Source organism: Rana temporaria, chromosome 8 (assembly GCF_905171775.1).
Source record: "Rana temporaria chromosome 8, aRanTem1.1, whole genome shotgun sequence".
Lineage (NCBI taxonomy): Eukaryota > Metazoa > Chordata > Amphibia > Anura > Ranidae > Rana > Rana temporaria.
The window spans coordinates 166,679,688-166,693,495 of NC_053496.1; the positions used below are offsets into that span (position 1 = coordinate 166,679,688).

Consider the following 13,808-nt stretch of genomic DNA (forward strand, 5'->3'; position numbering starts at 1 on the left):
AAATGTGGCCCCCCTGTTGATTTAATATGGCCCCCCTGGGGATTTGGATATATATATATACATATTTTTTGTGGCCCGCAGGGCCACAAAAGATATGTACTATATTTATTGGCACTGCCTTGGAGGGGGCAGGACAAGCGCCGTTAAATTACATGAAGAGAATCTCCTGTTTACTCAGCAGCGTCTCTATTGGAAGTCCCGTCTCCTGGGATGCCATTGGACGACTGTTCTGTCTATCATAGGAGGCGGGACTTTGTATTAAAGAGGCCACAGGGTAAACAAGAGATTCTCCTGCTTGTAATCTGTCAGCACTCGTCCAGCCCCCCTCCCTCTGCCTTCCGAGGCTGAAGATGGGCATCATTCAGGCTGCACTGATGGCAATGATAAGGCTGCATTCATGGCACATGTGAAGCTGCATTTATGGCACGTGAGGCTGCATTGGTTGCAATGGTAAGGCTGCATTCATGGCACATGTAAGGCTGCATTTATGGCACATGTGAGGCTGCATTGTTTGCAATGGTGAGGTTGCAATGGTAAGGCTGCATTGGTTGCAATGGTAAGGCTGCATTCATGGCTATGGTGAGGCTGCATTCATGGCAATGGTAAGCCCGTGCGTGTTATATGTCGATAAATACGGTATATCCAAATAACACTCCCAAGCTCATCCTTAGTCCTGAGCAGCGCTCTGGGATTCGTTGGGGCCACAAATAAAATATATACAGTGTATCCAAATAACACGCCCAAGCTCATCTCTTCACCACACACAGCCACAAAGGCAAGAGAATTCTTGTTGGGCAGAGTATTAGTGCTCAGACGAACACACTTGGACCGAATTTTAATGGTTCAAAGATTGTCAGGCAAAATAGTCGGCCCTCACGCATGTTCACCTAATCAAATCTGGCCCTCTTTGAAAAAAGTTTGGACACCCCTGCTGTACACTGTTAATTTATGTATGTGTAGCGCCTGGTTACTTTGAAGTACCGGTGCTATTTAAATTTAAAGGGAGATCAGATTGTAGTTGATCCAAATTGTTATGCTTAAAACAGGGTCTCTGTCTCAGCTTGGCTGTGCTGTGGGCTCATTCTGTTGTGCTGGGGTGTTCTTCCCACCCCTGTGCAGTAGATGGCAGCAGTGGAGTCAAGGTTTGGGTGCTCTTCCCCAGCCGCCAATCAGGAAGGTGTAGCTTCGCTGTGCATGCTGGGGGAGGGTATTTATGGGGCAGACGCCATTGGTTCTGGGTCTTCTTCGTCCAGTGTGGCACCCACCTTTAGGGTGGCCACATCACGGCGCCCCTGCGTTATGACCTACCTGGCCGGGGCGTGCGTGCCACGCGGTGTTCCTGGTTCTGGGGCCATGTTTTCTCGGAACATCTGAGCAGCGACGGGGACCCAGTGAGCGACTGGGTTCTCACCTTTGAGGATCCCAAGCGGTAGTGCTGTTAGGTGGGGAGTCCGTCTGAGGAGCGCCAAAAGGGCTTCGACCAACCACCGGGGATCAAGGTAGCCGGACACTGAAGGATTGATCACCTGTCAGTCGGTACTTGGGCGACGTTAAGAAGGAGATCCAGGCGTAATTCACCTAAGGAGGATTGCCTCAGTAACTACAATCAGAGAGGGCCTGTGGCAGAGGTGTCTCCCTGACGTTCATTCAGGAGACACTTGTTGCGGACATTCTTTTACTATTGCTATATACACCATTCACCCCTAGGAATTCTGAAGAGCCACGAGGTAAATGTGCCACCGAAAACCAGCAGCTCATCCGGGGGTAATGCTACATATGCATTTCCTGTCTCTGTGAGGTTGGGTTTGAAAACCCCAGAGGAAGGAAGTAGATAGGGAGATTTTTGGAGACCTGGGCCCGGATTCGGAAAGAATCGCCTATCTTTAGGCGGGCGTAGCGCATCTCATATGCGCTACGCCGCCGTAACTTAGTCAGGCGAGTAGTGTATTCAGAAAGAAGTTGCGCCCGAAGTTACGGCGGCGTAGCGTATATGGGCCGGCGTAAGCCCGCCTAATTCAAAGTAGGCTGGTAGGGGGCGTGTTGTATGGTAATGAATCGTGACCCCACGTAAATGATGCACCTAACGAACGGCGCATGCTCAGTATCACGTCGAATTTTGTCCGTAAATTACGCCGGCTCAATGCTTAGTCGACGTGAACGTAACCTACGCCCATCCCCATTCACGGACGACTTACGTAAACGACGTAAAATACGATGCTGTTCCGACGTCCATACCTAACATGACTTACCCCCTTTATGAGGGGTAAAGTTACGCCGGTCGTACGCCTTACGTAAACAGCGTATTTTAATACGCCGGGCGCAAGTACGTTTGTGAATCGGCGTATCTAGCTCATTTGCATATTCAACGTGGAAATCAACGGAAGCGCCACCTAGCGACCAGTGTAAATATGCACCCCAAGATACGACGGCGTAGGAGACTTACGCCGCTCGTATCTTGGCCAAATCTATGCGAAAATTATTCTAAGAATCAGGCGCATAGATACGACAGCGCACATTTGGACTTACAACGGCGTACGTGGAGATATGCCGTCGTAAGTCCTTTGTGAATCCGGGCCCATATGACCATACAGGAGCTGCTGCTTTATTTTATCCAGGTCAGAAGATGGAGGAGGGATTTTCCCATCACCGCCGATCTTGTCTTCACGTCTCAAACATAGACGACGCCACATCCCAATCAGCCTCGGGGCCCTGTAACTGAACTTTGCTGCAACATTCATCTGGAGGTATTCTTATTAGAGGAGATATGAAAAAACAGACGCACATACTCACCTGTGTGGCTGCAGCATTGGTCTAAACCAGTGGCGGCTGGTGCTCAGATTTTTTTTTGGGGAAAACAAACCCAAATCAAACGCAGGTACTGTGCCATCAAACGCAGCCACTGTACCCATCAATTGCCGCCAGTGTGCCCCATAAAATGCTGTCAGTGTGCCCATCAATTGCTGCTACTGTGCCCCATCAAATGCTGCCAGTGTGTCGATCAATTGGCGCTACTGTGCCCCATCAAATGCTGCCTGAGTGCCGATCAATTGGCGCTACTGTGCCCCATCAGATGCTGCCTGCACTTACCTGTCTCGGAGCCGGTCAGCGACGGTCTCCTGCATGTCCTCCATGTCTTCTTCCGTCCTCTTTCAGGCATCCAATCACAGCGCCTGACGTTTCAGCCAATCAGGTGACCGGTAACAGACTGATTGGCTGAGAGGCAGATTCAGTGGCCTAGATTCAAGAAGCAATTGCGTCTGCGTAACCATAGTTACGCAGCGCAATTGCTTACTTGCGCCGGCGTTACGAATGCTCCTGATTCAGGAACCTCGTTACGCCGACGGCAGCCTAAGAAATGACTGGCATAAGGCTCCTTATGCAGTCATATCGTAGGCTGCATTCTTACGTTGGCCGCTAGGTGGCGTTCCCGTTGTGGTCAGCGTATAGTATGCAAATTGCATACTAACGCCGATTCACAACCCTACGCGAGCCCTGCGTACGTAGTTTGCGTACGTCGGGTTTCGAGTAAGGCTGCTCCTGCTAATAGCAGGGGCAGCCAATGTTACGTATACCCGTCGTTCCTGCGTCGCGAAGTTTAAATTTTACGTCGTTTGCGTAAGTGAATCGTGAATGGTGCTGGACGCCATTCACGTTCACTTTGAAGCAAATGACATCCTTGCGACGTCATTTGCCGCAATGCACGTCGGGAAAGTTTCCCGACGGAGCATGCGCACTACGTTTGGCGCGGGAACGCGCCTAATTTAAATGAGCCACGCCCCCTACGGGATCATTTAAATTGCGCGCGCTTACGCCGGGCATTTTGCCGGAGCGCCCACGCAATTTACGGAGCTACTGCTCCGTGAATCGAGGGTAGTGCAGATAATTTGCGGGGGCGCAGGGCAAAAACGGTGTCCTGCGCCTACGTAAAAACTGCGCAAATCTTACTGAATCTACCCCAGTTTTAGCAAAGTGAATTCCTTTGAACAGCGAATGCCCAGCATGGCACCCACTGTTTACTTTTTTGAGTGCCTTGTAGAGCCTATGGCTCTAATTAGGTGCTTCCAGAAAACACCCCAGCTGGTGTAATTCAGGTGCCCTGTGCCCGAAAAGGGGCCGGACACCTGAATAGGGAGTGTCAGCAGCAACCATAGATGGATTCATGCAATGCATGAATCTATCTATGGTAATAGAGCGGTGCAGGAGAAAGGGGGCAGCGCTCCTGCGCCCTTTATGGAAGCACTGCCACTGGTCTGATCTGATGCTGCAGCTGTCCCCTTGCCAGCCCTAAGACCGAGAACTGAGCGATTATGTGACCACTGATCACTCAGCTCTTGTTCTTCACTGAACATACAACACTGTCAGCCACCAGCTCTTTGTTCTGCCGCTCCAGCGCTCTGCAGGAGGTGGGAGTGGCTGGCTCAGGCTCTCAGTGGCCCGCTTCTGGGTGGATCCCGACCACCTAGTCACAGGAAGGCAGAAATACTTTTACTGCTAGGTCTGTACGGCATATGGACCTGACATTCCTCTTCTGCTATAAGCTTATAGTTACTCCAGGGACCATGAGCTTATAGAGGAACTGTTCAGCAGACTCTGCTGAAAAAAACAATGACAATATATTAATCAGATCAAAAGCAATCTGTAAAAAAATATATAAAAATAAAATTGTGCCCGTTAAAAATAAATTACATATATATATTAGTGCTGTCAAGCGATTAAAATTTCTAATCGCGATTAATCGCATTAATGTCATAGTTAACTCACGATTAATCGCGCGATTAAGGAGGTTCACCCTTTAAAACATTTTTTTTTTGTTTTCTTATTTATTTTATTTTTTTTTATAATATTAAATTGTGTTTTTTTATTTTTTTACATTTTGATCACTTTTATTGCTGTCACAAGGAATGTAAACATCCCTTGTGACAGCAATAGGTGGTGACAGGTACTCTTTATGGAGGGATCGGGGTCTAAAAGACCTCCGAGCCCTCCTTTGCACTTCAAAGTATTCAGATCGCCGAAAACGGCGATTCTGAATACTGTGTACCTTTTTAAATCCGGCGCCATTGGCAGCCGAGAAACCCGGAAGTGACGTCATGACGTCGCTTCCGTGGTTTCAATGCGGACACTGAATCAAAGCCGTTTACGGCTTAGTGTCAGTCTCCCCCTGAACACAGAACGCGGCGGATCTAGGATCGGGTCTCCCGGTGGGACGGGAGGCCCGGTCAGAGCGGCGAAAGGCGGCGGGAGGGGGGGGATGTCCCCTCCCGCTCCTCCGGCATAACAACCGAGCGGCTTTTAGCCGCATCGGTTGTTATGTTTGGATAGCCGATCGCCCGCTCTAAACAACGGTACCGGGATGATCCCTGCGGCTGCAGGCATCATCCCGGTATAACCCCCGAACGCCGAGGACGCACATATGCGTCCCGTCGGCGTGAAAGGGTTAAGAGGTACGTGCTGACAAAAAAAAAATGTTTTAAAGGGTGAACCTCGTTAATCGCGCGATAAAAAAATTGACGGCGTTAAAATGGGTTTGTGTTAACGCCGTTAATAACGCGTTTAACTGACAGCACTAATTTTATATATATATATATATATATATATATATATATATATATATATATAAAAACTAAACCATACCACCCCTTTCACCCGGGTGGACCGATGGTGTCCACCTATCCGGTTTTTGTGAATTTTTGGGGGAACTCCACGCCATTTTTTTTTTAAATTTGGGGTGGAGTTCCCTTTAAATACACACCAGACCTGAAGGGTCTGGAATGGATATTTGGGGGGAACCCCACGTCATTTTTTTTTAAATTGACGGCGGGGGTTCCCCTTAATATCGATTCCAAACCTGTAATGGAATTTGGGGGGACTCCCATGCTATTTTTTTTTTTTTTTAATGAATGAATTCGCTCTGAATTGCCAGAGCCGACAATTCATTATAGCCGCAAGTCTGGTTTTAAAAGACTTTTTTTCCTTTCAGAAATGACACTTTGTGCAGGGACAGTTCTATGTACGGGAAACATGCGCTATTTCACATGCTAACTTTACATAGGATGCATTAAGGTGAAAAACATTTACCTTTACAACCCCTTTAAGAAAAGGCTTCCAGCTTGTCACTCTACCCCACAGCCCAGACACATGAAGAATACGAGAGATTGTTGTCACATGTACCACATAGCCAGTACTTGCCAGATATTCCTGTAGGCCTCTTGGCAGCCTCCTTGATCAGTTTTATTCTTGTCTTTTCATCAATTTTGGAAGTCTAGTTCTTGGTGATGTAGTGACATATTTTATTATCTTCTGCACTTGATGATGACTGTCTTCACCGTGTTCCATGGTATGGCTAATGCCTTGGAAAAAAAATTTGTACCCTTCTCCTGACTGATACCTTTTAGCAATGAAATCCCTCTGATGCTTTGGAAGCTCTCTGCGGACCATGGCTTTTCCTATAAGATGCGACTAAGAAAATGTCAGGAAAGACCTACTAGAACAGCAGAACTTTATTTTGGGTTATTCAGAGGCACTTTAAACGATGGCAGGTGGGCACTGACTCCTATTTAACATGAGTTTGAATGTGGTTGCTTAATTCTGAACACCCCCAGTTAAAAGAGGGTGGGCACACTTATGCAATCACATTATTATTTTTTTTACTTCCTCCTTTTAAAAGATTTCAGTTTATTTTTCAATTGCTTATTCACATTAAAGGTGGAAAAAGTTCTGAAATTATTTACTCGTCTCATTTTTTTTTACATCACAGAAACCTGACATTTTAAAAGGGGAGTGTAGACTTTTTGGCCTGGATTCACATACATCGGCGCATAGTTATGCCGGCGTATCGTATCGAATATATACGCCGACGTAGCGCAGAGCGGCGAGCACAGTATTCACAAAGCAAATGCGCTCTACGTTGCGCCGGCGTAACGTAAATTCCTAGGCGTAAGCCGGCCTAATTCAAAGTAGGTGGAAGTGGGCGTGATCAATTTAAATGAAGCGTGACCCCATGCAAATGATGGGCCGACCGAACGGCGCATGCGCCGTCCCGTGGACGCAACCCAGTGCGCATGCTCAGAATCACGTCGAAAATACTCCCTAAGATACGTCGAATCACTGCCTACGACGTGAACGTAACCTACGCCCATCCCTATTCACGTACTACTACGTAAACGACGTAAAATACGACGGCTGTTCCCTGGTCCATACCTTAACATGACTTACACCTGCTTTATGAGGCTTAACTTTACGCCGGACGTACGACTTACGCAAACCGCGTATATGAATGCGCCGGGCGCAAGTACGTTCGTGAATTGGCGTATCTCCCTCATTTGCATATTCAAATCGTAAATCAATGGAAGCGCCCCTTGCGGCCAGCGTAAATATGCGCCCACGATTCAACGGCGTAGACAAGTTACGTCGGTCGTAGGAAGCCTATTTTCAGGCGTATGTAGTTCTGTGGGCACGGCGCACAGATACGACGGCGCACATTTACACTTACGCAGCGTATCTCGAGATACGTCGGCGTAAGTGCTACGTGAATCCGGGCCTTTATATCCACTGTAGAGCCTACCTCATCCCCTGTCTGGAAGACATCCAGCATCATCTAGCTCTTTTGCCTCCCCAACCTGTCTATCCTAGCCCTCCCCCTTTCATTTATTGGACTTCTTTTAACCATAGAGTCTCCGCATTCTAATATCTGCATAATGTCTTCCAAAACCCAGCCCACTGCCTGCTTTAGGGCTGAGGGCTTTTATGAGGAGTACTGAGTGAGGGAGCTGTGATGTTTTCAGGAAGCTACTGTATGTACAGGGCTGGTGCAAGGATTCTTTACACCCTAGGCGAAACCTTAATTTGCCGCACCCCCCCATTGGCTCCATCCCTTTGTCCTGCCCATGTATACCCCACCTTTTTAATAAGGCGCCCGTCAATGCAGCCTCACCTGCGCCCATCAATGCAGCCTCACCAGCGCCCATCAATGCAGCCTCACCAGCCCCCATCAATGCAGCCTCACCAGCGCCCACCAATGCAGCCTCACCAGCCCCCATCAATGCAGCCTTTTATGATCATGCAACACTATACCCAAATGAATATTATGTAATTTTCCCCCGAAAATAGAGCTTTCTTTTGGTGGCATTCGATCACCTGCGTTTTTTTTTTTTTGTTGCGCTATAAAGAAAACAAGACAGACAATTTTGAAAAAAACAAACAATATTTTTTACTTTCTGCTATAAAACATATCTAATAAAAAAATTGAATTTCTTCATAAACTTAGTACTCTGATAGATATTTTTGGTAACAAAAATCCCAATAAGCGTATATTGATTGATTTGCTCACAAGTTATAGCGTCTGCAAACTATGGGAATTTTTTTTTTTTTTTTTACTAGTAATGGTGGCAATCAGCAATTTATAGCAGGACTGCGATATTGCAGTAGACATTGTGGCCCGGATTTAACGTAGAATGGCGTATCTTTGTGCGGGCGTAACGTATCCTATTTACGTTACGCCTCCGCAACTTTGACAGGCAAGTGCCGTATTCTCAAACCAAAGTTGCAGCGGCGTAGCGTAAATAGGCCGGCGTAAGCCCGCCTAATTCAAATGTGGTAGATGCGGGCGTGTGTTATGTAAATTTACTGTGACCCCGCGTAAATGACGCTTTTTACGAACGGCGCATGCGCCGTCCGTGAAAGTATCCTAGTGCGCATGCTCCAAATGAACCCGCAAGAAGCCAATGCTTTCGACGTGAACGTAAATGACGCCCAGCCCTATTCGCGAACGCCTTACGCAAACAACGTAAAATTTTCAAACTTCGACGCGGGAACGACGTCCATACTTAACATTGGTACGCCGCATCTACGCCTCATATAGCTTTACGCCGGGAAAAGCCTAACGTAAACGTGTACTGCATCGGCCGGGCGTACGTTCGTGAATTCGCGTACCTAGCTGATTTACATATTTCTAGGCGTAAATCAGCGTACACGCCCCTAGCGGCCAGCGTAAATATGCAGTTAAGATACGACGGCGTAAGAGACGGTCGGATCTAATACAAATCTATGCGTAACTGATTCTAAGAATCAGGCGCATAGATACGACGGCTCGGACTCAGAGTTACGACGGCTTATCTGGAGATACGCCGGCATAACTCGTACGAGAATCCGGGCCTGTGACACCAACACTTTTTGGGTGACACTAATACAGTGATTAGTGCTAAAAATATGCACTCACACTGTTCTAATGACACTGGCTGGGATGGGGTTAACACCAGGGGCAATCAAAGGGTTTACTGCGTGCCTAGCCAGTGTTTTACTATACCGTTTGAGGGGCTTTTACTATGGCAAGAGATGGAATTTATTCTTTGCTTTGCAGGGACACAAACCTCATCCCTTCCCTCCTGTCAGAACTACGATCTGCCTTGTTTACATGTCTCTGTCTGATCATCTCTCTTATGATGTTTCTGTGTCCCTGTCTGATGATCGGCTGGTGCCAGCCCACATCGAGTACCCGGTATCCGCCGATTCACAGTGGAAGCGAGCCGCTGGCGGCACGCATGAGCTCCCCTTACCTGGAAGTGTCGGATCATATATATACCATATTTATCGGGGTATTGCGCGCTCCGGCCTATAGCGCGCACCCCTAAAGTGGACCCGACATTCCTGTAAAAAAAGATTTTTGTACTTACAGTTTTGGTGTCTTGTGCAGCGGCCTCGTCGGGTCCGGCGTCCGTCTGCGGCTTCGGGTGTCCTCTTCGTCGGGTCCGGCGTCCTTCTGCGGCGTCCTCCCCGCGCCGAATTTGAATACTGCCCCGGCATATACCGAGCGCAGTACACTCGCGTATAGTTGTCAATGCTCGGCTACTCTCGCGCTCACGTCCTGTACGTCAGCGCGAGAGGAGCCGAGCCTGCCCGACTATACACGAGTGTACTGCGCTCGGTATATGCCGGCGCAGTATTCAAACTCGGCGCGGGTATCGGCGTATATCGCGCACCCACGATTTTGCCCTGATTTTCAGGGCAAAAAAGTGCGCGGTATACGCCGATAAATACGGTATATATATATATATATATATGTGTGTAATCCGGCGCACAGCTTCCGCCCTGTAGCAGTAAAACTGCTATAGGGGGGGATGGAAAGGGGTTAAAAAAAAAAAAACAACATGTACTTAAAGCGGAGCTCCACCCAAAAGGGGAAGTTCTGCTTTAAGGCCTTCTCAACAACACCACCCCCCTCCTCTTCTTCACAAGGTAACTGTTTTTTTAATGGGGGGAAGCGGGTCCCTGATTTTGATAGGTACCCACTACGACTTCTGCTCAAATCGGCCATGCCCATTCTTCTCTCCCCCCTACCTCCCTGCAGTCATCTGGGACATGTCACAGGTCCCAGAAGACCGAGGAACCATCCACAGTAGCAGAGTGGTTCATGCATGTGCTGTGGGCACTCGGCTGTGAAGCCGCAAGCTGTCACAGCCGGGTGCCCACAGTTGAGATGCTGGCACCGGGTAAAGACCAAGAGAAGGGACGGCTCAGGTGAGCACATCGCTGGATCCTGGGACAGCTGAGTGTGTGTTTATTAAAAGTCAGCAGCTACAGTTTTTGTAGCTGCTGACTTTTACTATTAGCGCACTTACCTGTCCAGGGATCACCCAAGCCGAGTCTTGTCGGGTGCTGGTTTCCTACTACACATGCATGAATCGTGCTGCGCTTTCTCAATAGGCTGGCTGCGGTGAGGGCCAAACTTCTGGTGGAGTTCACCACAGTGAAATCGGCAGGAAGTGGGAGCTGGTACCAGTCAAAATCAGGCACCCGCTCCCTCCCACAAGGTGCCAAATGTGACACCGGAGGGAGGGGAGGCAGACAAGCGGAGCTTCCTCTTTTGGGTGAAGCTCCGCTTTAAAGCGGAGGTTCACCCTAATAACATGTATATCTGACCAACTCCCTTATATTCGTAACAAGTACTGTCCGCAATTCGTTTTTTTTTTTTTATGCTTTACGTACCTTGTAATCCATTTTTTCAATCTACTTCTCCCCGCGGGAGTAGGCGTTTCTATGCCTAGGGGGATTGTCATCTGGGAGGTCGCCCAGATGATTGACGTCGGTTCCCCCCGTCGGATAAGGCCCCGCCCCCTGTATTGCGTAGGCGCGCACGGGGTTTCCGAAAGAAGCCGAACATGCAGAGTGCAGGCGCCGTATAGAGCCGACTCTATTTCTTTTTCGGAAGCCCCGTAACTCGTGCGCGCCTACGCAATACGGGGGGCGGGGCCTTATCTGCCGGGGCGAACAGACGTCAATCATCTGGGCAACCTCCCAGATGACAATCCCCCTAGGCATAGAAACGCTGCGTCCCATGCTGTAGCGCAATTTGCTCATTTTTAACCTTCCTTTTTTATACAATAAATTTACCATCGGTATCTACGTACTTCACCATTGTGGCATCTATTTTTTCACTCCATTCTCTGGTCTGATCCCTGAGACACACGGACATCCGGATCCCAGGACCTCCAAATGTTCCAGGACACCATAAGGAGTGGCGTTGATCTAATAGAAGGAGGAACCCATTGCCACATGCACATATACCATTGGATAAAGGCTCTTCTCTGAGATACACAGATACACAGATTCCAGGACCTTCAACGCTACGGGTCACCATAGGAACGCATCCAGGAGTGGCGGGGCGCTGACCTAACAGAAGGAGGAATCCCTTGCCCTATGCGTACACACCATTGGTTGAAGGTAAGGGCAATAGGAGATAAATTATTGGATTCAAAGACCTTGTCTAGATGATCCATCCTCTTAATCTGCTCCTCAAGATTATCCATTTGCCATCTCATTGATAGACTTTACACTCAGTGGCCTGGATTCAAGAAGCAATTGCGCCTGTGTAACCATAGATACGCAGCGCAATTGCTTACTTGCCCCGGCGTAACGAATGCTCCTGATTCAGGAACCTCGTTACGCCGACTGCAGCCTATGATATGCGCGGCATAAGGCTCTTATGCCCGCATATCTTAGGCTGCATTCTTGCGATGGCCGCTAGGTGGCGTTCCCGTTGTGCTCAGCGTATAGTATGCAAATTGCATACTAACGCCAATTCACAACGTTGCGCGAGCCCTGCGTACGCAATTTAGGTTGTTTCCGTACGGCGGTTTTTACGTAAGGCTGCCCCTGCTATTAGCAGGGGCAGCCAATGTTACGTATACCCGTCGTTCCCGCGTCGCGAAATTTGAAATTTACGTAGTTTGCGTAAGTGAATCGTGAATGGCGCTGGACGCCATTCACGTTCACTTTGAAGCAAATGACGTCCTTGCGACGTCATTTGCCGCAATGCACGTCGGGAAAGTTTCCCGACGGAGCATGCGCTCTACGATCCGGCCGGTAAAGGCGCCTAATTTAAATGATTCCCGCCCCCTACGGGATCATTTAAATTGCGCACGCTTGCACCGGGCATTTTGCCGGCGCGCCCACGCAATTTACGGAGCTACTGCTCTGTGAATCAAGGGCAGCGCAGCAAATTTGCGGGGGCGCAGGGCAAAAACGTTGCCCTGCGCCTCCGTAAAAAATGCGCAATTCTACCTGAATCCAGCCCAGTGTTTTTTTGTTTGCAGTGGGACAGTCACCATTTTTGTTTTGTTTTGGGCTCTCCTAGCCCAATCTTCATTACAGGTCACAGTGTGTTGGCTATTCAGCCATTATGTGCATTACACTTATATTTTAGCGCTTATCATTTTTTATATATTTTTATGCTATTGGTTTTGTGCACCTACAGATTAAGCAGCTTTAATATTTATTCTTCTTTTTTCACGTATTCACTTAATAATTGGTCTCCATTTATTATACAACATACATCTACTTGGCTCACATTTCAACACTCACAGTAGCGCAATAGACCACCCACTTTTCATAGAAACGCCTACTCCCGCGGGGAGAAGTAAATTGAAAAACATGGATAACAAGGTACGTACAGCATAAAAAAAAAACTAATTGCGGACAGTACTTGTTACGAATATAAGGGAGTTGGTCAGATATACATGCTATTAGGGTAAAGCTCCGCTTTAAGTATTCAGACCCTTTATTCAGTACTTTGTTGAATCACCTTTGGCAGCAATTGCAGCCTTGAGTCTTTTTGGGGTTTGACACAAGCTTTGCACACCTGGATTGCTTAGCTGTGTGCTTAGAATCATTCTCATGTTGGAATGTGAACCTTCATTACAGTCTAAGGTCCTTAGAGATGTGGAACAGGTTTTCATTGAGGATATCTCTGTACATTGCTCCATTCCTTCAACCCTTACTAGTCTACCAGTCCCTGCTGCTGAAAAACACCCCCACAGCATGATGCTGCCATCACCATGCTTCACTGTTGGAATGGTATTGGGCAGGTGATGGGTAGCGCTGAAGGGGTTAAGTGTGTCCTAGGGAGTGATTCTAACTGTCAGGGGGGCGTGGCTACGAGTGACACGTGAACCTTCATTACAGTCTAAGGTCCTTAGAGATGTGGAACAGGTTTTCATTGAGGATATCTCTGTACATTGCTCCATTCCTTCAACCCTTACTAGTCTACCAGTCCCTGCTGCTGAAAAACACCCCCACAGCATGATGCTGCCATCACCATGCTTCACTGTTGGAATGGTATTGGGCAGGTGATAGGTAGCGCTGAAGGGGTTAAGTGTGTCCTAAGGAGTGATTCTAACTGTCAGGGGGGCGTGGCTACGAGTGACACGTCACTGATAACTGCTCCCGATGAGAGGGAGCATACGATCAGTGACAGTGTCACTAGCCAGAATACTAGTCTCCCAGTCCCTGCTGCTGAAAAACACCCCCACAGC

At 48.2% G+C, this 13,808-nt stretch overlaps 1 long non-coding RNA gene across 1 annotated transcript; it reads right to left on the minus strand.

Annotated features, from left to right (window-relative positions):
- Positions 1-12,752: 12,752 nt before the first annotated feature.
- LOC120909962 lies at positions 12,753-13,804 on the minus strand. The gene is made up of 2 exons (XR_005741390.1): positions 13,448-13,804; positions 12,753-13,186 (listed from the first exon to the last, which is right to left on the minus strand). It is a non-coding gene; the product is annotated as an uncharacterized LOC120909962 (long non-coding RNA).
- Positions 13,805-13,808: the final 4 nt, after the last annotated feature.